Raw genomic sequence first — 6,594 nt, 5'->3', positions numbered from 1 at the left:
TCAACATCAGCTGAAAGGCAGCAAGGAGCCACGTTTGACTCATATGGCCAGAAACAATAGGATTTCCTAGCCTCATGGTAGCATGTTGTATGGCTCCTTGGCCAGAGCACAACCAATCTCTTCCTGGGCCATTTCTTGGCTTTGGTTCCAAGTTCCATATGGCCCCATTGTACCATCTGGGCCAGCATTCAGGATCTGCAAACAAGAGGATATATCCCCAGTGGCACAAGGCTGGCAGAGCAATCAGCCTCCCCCATTCAGTTCCTTGCCAGAAGGGCATACAATGACTTAGACACACTGGGGGAAGGAGAAGCTCCGGCTAAAGCTCACTGTTCCCTGGCTAGTCTGGACAGTATTTCCCTCAAGCTGTGGCAGTCCCTTGGGGCTGCTCTAAATTACACTGAGAATAGCTGCAGTCTGTGGCTGGCTGCAGAATCCAGGAGCTGCTAAATTCAGCTAAGCCAGAGCAGAGAACTGGGACCATTGTAGCCATGATTTCACCTACCACCACAGTTAGAACAAGGATTTGTTTGTGCCCACACAAGGAGAAACTGTCTATTGCAACATGGCTATATGTGTAGCATAGGCCCTAATAGTGGCCGCTTCTTGCCGTGTGTGAATAGACACACTGTGCCCTCTGACAGAAGGGATGAGTTTTTTGACCCTTCTGCAGAGCCTAGATGGCTGAGGATGCGGGAAAAGGATTCCATTCTGCTTTGCCAAAACTGATAGCTCTGTTTTGAAAGCAGAATCTTCTTTCCCAGCAATGTTTGATCCTAGCTAGAGATCAAACCATAGTACCTAGAGGCACATTTGAACATGAGTGCTGCTAAAAAGGGGCTAATGTGTCAGATCCCAGCCATAGCCAGGTCCTGTAAATATGCATTACTGCATGTAGTTACCCACACCTGTAAGAATCCAGTTTTCTAAGTTTGCAGCTCTGAGTTGCTAGGAGTAAGAGCCTCTTTTGAGCTGAGCTGGGAAGGTCAAGAAAAAACAGCTATAAGACACCCCCCCCTTTTCCAATGTGACAGCCAGTCCTCAGTCCAGGGCCAATACATGCTCACTCATTTGAGGTACCCCAACCTGAGACACCTCCTTTTTAGAGGCATGAGCTGCAGTCAGTACAATGTGCTAACTCTCAGGAGCTGTGAAGAATTAGGCACAAGGACTTTATCTACATGAGGAAAGTTTTACAAAACATTCCCATTGTTACTAACACAGACCCATGTCACCCAGGAGTATGAATGGTCTACTGAGCAGGACATTGGCTGGGGACAGACTTCCTGTATCACCTGCACCAAATGACAGCAGTACTGTTGTGGGGGGGATGTCATTCCTATCTCTCTCTTAGACCTGATCCTCCCTTGTCCTCCAGCCAATGATGCTATTTATACAAGGATGGAGCAGGAGCTCCAGTGTTGCCTTTCTGCCACTAGTAGTATATGAAGCTGACTTTGCATTGCTTCAAATGATTGAACTGTCTGTGTATTTTGGACACAATGGAATAACTGTGTGACTGAACCTTGTTTCCATGTGCTTTGGTTGCTTCACAGAGCTCCAGTAACACTGTCCCTTGAATCTTCCCCATGTGCTAGCCCTCGCCTTACTGCACTTTCCTCAGTGACGTGTCATGTGGTTTTACCCTGTGGATCTCTTTCTCTGTGTGCAGTGACCTTCCTGCCCCCCTGCCTCCCCTGCCTTGCAAAGCCACACTGCTTCCCTTCTGATCCTGAACCCTGCAGCAATACTCCCCCTGCAGCCCCAAGACGTCACATCCATGCTTCCTGGGAATGAAAAGGCCAGCTGAGCTGCGTGCATGAAAGGGATTAAGCTGCCTGAAGGAACAGGGTGTCAGGCATCTGCATTACCGCAGTCTGGTGACAGTTCGCCACCGGGGAATTTCCAGAATCAGTGCAAATACAGGGCACTTACAGGCTCCTTTAAAGCTGTGCTGGGACTAGAGCTGAGTGCCCACATGCCTATCAATTTAGAGTGACACAGGCTATCATTGGGGGGGGGAGCTTTTCCCATTTCCCCCTCCCTCTTTCTCTCAGCCACCAGTTCCCACTCCTCCTTTTGCAGGAAGAGGGTACCAGCACTAAACATCATCCAAAGCTGTGGGATTGGTACAAGCTCCTTCCCTGCAGACATTGTTGGTGCTGGACATCTGCCTATCTATTCATGACACTTGCATGGTCCCCAGCATTGCAGTAAGCCAGACTCCTCCTGGCAGGCCTGGCAGGGCAGTGACCCCTCATTAGATGTGGAGCTGAGGAATAGAGAAGACAAGCATCTTGACCACGGTAACACAGGGAGTCTACAGCAGAGCAGGGACGTGAAACCAGGCCTCACTGGTGCCCAATTCTTGACTCTCCTTTCTGTCATGTGAGGCAGAGGGTCAAAAACCTGGGAGTGGGCAGTATTTGAGCTGTGATCAGATGGAGACCCATATCTTTGTCCCATGGCCTGGGGCAGAAGCTGTGGGGCAGATAGCTTCAGGCCGGCTACACATCCTGTTCAGGAAGCAGGAGTAATTAACAGGACCTGAGAGAAGCAGGATGCACTGAAGATCTAGGACAATAGCTCTCAATTTTTTTGGACTCAAGACACTCCTCACTGCATTCATTGCTCTCCCTCCATAACTTTTGTGAATTCAGTGGCACCCTATTTCAACACCTATTTTATAGATTATGGTGCTTACCTCACTGCAGAGGGGCCTGGAGCTAGGGTGGGGAATCATACAGGCAGGGACAAGCTTGAGACTGCACTTATCTGTTTAGTTTTTTCTGCTTATCTCGTAACACCTCATTATCCCCTCATACCTCACAGCATCCTTTAAAAAAATCTGACAGCACCCCTGGGTGCCCCAGCACCCTGGATGGGAATCACTGATTTAGTGCCACCCAAAGGATTTTCCAACCACATATTTCAAAGCACTACATAAAACAGCATAACTGTCATTACAGAGAGGGGAATCTAAGGCAGAAAGCCAGGACGTGGCTTGGCCAAGTCAGGAATAGTACATAGGTGCCCTAACTCCCAGCCCATTTCCTGCCCCCCCTTCTCTGGGGAATGCTGTCACTCACTAATATTGTCTGGCCAGGGCTGCCCCAGCTTTGGTCTGACTGTAACTCAGCCATGATACTGAGCCCGGCTTTGACAGCCTTTCCCAAGGGACAGTCATGGGTCTCCTTCAGATCTGTAGCCTCTTCTGGCCCCATCCCACTGAAAACTGGCCAGGCTCTGGGAGCCCAGCTGAGAGGAGAGCTGCATTCTCCTCACACAGGTCTAGAGGGTGGTGGGAACAAGTTAGATCCCAGGCCCCTATGACACTCCCTTCTCCAGCCTCTTCCCACCCCGCAGATCTGGCTACAAGGGGCAATGAGGACTGTGTGACTTATCGCTCCATAAAGCGACCCTCTCCCTCCCCTCATGTTTGTCTGGTTGAAATGGATTGTGTTGAACAACAGCCTGTTATCGCCACGCCAGCCCTGTGGCTGCCTGATAAAAACTCAGCCCTCCCCAGCCCTCATCTCATTAAGGGGCCGTGGCTCCCCTTTCACTGCGGCCCCATCGATCTCTGACCAGTCAGCTCTGGGTGACAGTCGCGGTGCGGGAGAGAACAGCCAGCTCGGCATGGGGATGGGGTCAGAGGTCATCCAGCTGACAGTGGCTGTCAGGCTGGCAGTGGATGGCAGGAGTGGCTTCTGGGGTGGGGTCATGAGCTCCTACGCAAGCTCCTGCGACAGGCAGGGATGGGTCTCCTGTTCTGGGCTAGCCTGAGCTGTGCCCTGAACCCTGGCTGAGGTGCCAAGAGAGCCCCAGAACATTGTAGAAATCATTGGCCTACAGCTGGACTGTGCATAGAGCAGGGGGAATGAAACTTGGGGGCACAGCCCTGCTTTACCCTCAGAGGGGACACCACACAGGGGAATGCTGAGCACAACAGATATCACTGGCCAAGCAGCCACACTGGAGAGGGAGTAGGAAGTCTCCCCAGCAAGGGGAAGATAAGACCCCATCTGGTCTGCGTTACAGCACTAGCCCTGGGGGATAGATAGATAGATAGATAGATAGATAGATAGATAGATAGATAGATAGATAGATAGAGCAAGTGAATGAGCATGGGCAGGTACACAGATGGAAGCAGAGATCTCTCCAGATTGGTAAGGGTGCAGGAGTGGGGAGTAAAAGCTTATCTCAGGTAGAAATGCTGGAGCAGGGGGAGAAGTGTGTCTCACAGGGGGTCCCTGGGGAGGACTGTTGTGTTACATGGGGATGAGGTCAGATGGAGGGGGTGTTAGACAGATCAGACTTCTCTTACTCCTGGGGCAGGTGTGATTTATAGGAGGAAGGAAAAGGTTCCTCTTGCTGTATGAGCAATTGCACTGCTGCTTAGCAGGGAAAGCAGAGAATCCTCAGCACTGGCCTCTCTCTGCTGCCTGTGTCCAAGGGCCAGACTCCCAGAGGAATGGACTTGGGATCTGTAGACAGGAGGCTCTTTAGGATCCACCTGGGCTTGGCATGGTTGGGGCTTTTGCCAAACACAGGGGCCTGACAGCCTTTACACTGACATCAGTGGGGTTTTGCTCAGGTTTGTAGTCCCAGTATAAAGTCAGTCCAAAGGCTGCCTGGTGTTCTAGATGCTCTCCCTCCCTGACACCGTGTGTCCCATCCAGGCACACAGCTGTGCACCCCCAGAAACTGATAGAGACCCTCAAAAGGCAGGGAGTTGAATCCTTGCTCCATACTTCAGCTGCTTTGGGGACCCCAAGACAATGGGGGCACTCAGCTCTGCTCCCCTGGATGCCAACAGTGACGGCAGGGAGAACAGCCAGTCCCTGGATGCAGCCTTCTCTGTGCCCTGCGTGGGCAGTGGTGGGGGAGATGCAGGCAGCCCAGTCCCTCTCAGGAGCTGCCAGTGCCTGGCGCAGGGAGTTTTTGGTTTTCTGGGCGGTGAGCACTGCGGATGGTCTCCATTAGCTCCTCAATCTTGCGAGGATAATGCATTGCTGACGCGCGGCTGTGCAGCTCATTTGGGCAAGGGGAGGGAGCGGGGGAGGCAGGAGGCTTGCCAGCAGGGGAGCGGAGAATGAGGATGGAGTGGCAGGCGCTGAACAGAATGCAAATCAGGAGCACCAGGCAGGCGGGCTTGGACTGCAGAGGCAGTTCAGGCTGGGCTCTGCTGTCTGCTGGAGCTGACAGGGGGAGTGGGGAAAGGGACTGAGAGAAGGAGCAAAGGTGTTCACCCTGGTGGCCCCTCACAACATCCCTCTGCCGGTCAGCATATCCCAGGCCAGCTGCTACCAGCCTGGGAGCTTTCCCTGCTGGTTCATGCCACACAGATGTGAGCTCACAGTGGGGGATACTCTCCTCTTCTAGCTGCTAAGGGGAAACTGAGGCTCTGAAGGGTCACATGACTTGTCCAAGAGCACTTGGAGTGGAGTAAGCTAAGCTCAGCCCTTGGGAGGCTCCACACCTACATTTGGGCCATGCTACCTATTTGGGACATTGCAGCACAGCTCTCTTAAGAGTGGAGGCAGGCAGAGTACCGTGGGGAGAGAGGAAGGGGTTGCTTGAGACCTGGAGTTGCCAAGGGAATCAGGACCGTAAACCATCTGGGCCCCTGCAGGCTCCAGCATGGGCAGCACCCATCCTCATGCTCTGTATGAGCTCCTTTCATGTCAGATGGACCTGCGTGCATTCCCAACCCCTAGGGATTTTCCATGATGCCCTCGCAGGCTTCATCTCCCTGCACGCACCCTCTTTACTCCTCTAACACTGGCTGCCCACTCAAACTTCCTACAGAGCATGTAAGTCCCCCTTGCTCTGCATCTTCTGCCCCTCTGCAACAGTCTCCCCTGCACATCTCTCCCTTAGCTGCTTCTGTCTCCTTTCTGACCCTACCTCCTGGAGCTTCTGCAGCTCCTGTGTTGCTGTAGGGTCCTATTTAAACTCTGTGGGCCACATCCCAGCTCTTGTCTCCCCATTGATGTCAATGGAGCTATGCTGATTTACACCAACTGAGGATCTGGCCCTGGCTAGAGAAGCCACTTCAGATGTGGACCAAATCCTGGGTGGCAAGGCAGAGTGTGTGCAGGGGGGAGGGTGTGGATTGAGGCCAAGGCCCTGCCAGAGGGGCCATGTAGGGCAGAGAGGCTCTTGGATGTTAAGGCACCATTAAGGAGACCCACACCCAGTTAGGTGCATGAAGCTCACTGGCAAAGCTCTCCTGCTGGGCCAGACCCCCCCTGCTCTCCTGCAGCAGGTAGCCCCTGGTTTGCTTGAAAGGCCTCCACAGAACAAACCTGCCCAGACCTTGCGCCTTTCAACAGCTGGCCAGGGTCAAAGTCTGCCTGAAACATCACAACAGCCAGCTGACAGGGTATGCTCTGCAAACCGCAGCAGGTGTGTGGGAATCTCCTTGCTGTCCTGTCTTGGGGTGAGGGACCTTGGAAAATCTGGCTCTGTCCAGCTTGAAGATAGGAGCCAGAGATCGCAGCTGGGGCAGAGTTATGGTGATGATCAGGATAGACAGACAGGCAGATAGAGGCACTGATAGATAGATAGATAGATAGATAGATAGATAGA

This window comes from Alligator mississippiensis, chromosome 4 (assembly GCF_030867095.1).
Source record: "Alligator mississippiensis isolate rAllMis1 chromosome 4, rAllMis1, whole genome shotgun sequence".
Taxonomy (NCBI): domain Eukaryota; kingdom Metazoa; phylum Chordata; order Crocodylia; family Alligatoridae; genus Alligator; species Alligator mississippiensis.
The sequence above is the reverse complement of the archived record's forward strand: the minus strand, read 5'-3'. Positions refer to the sequence as shown.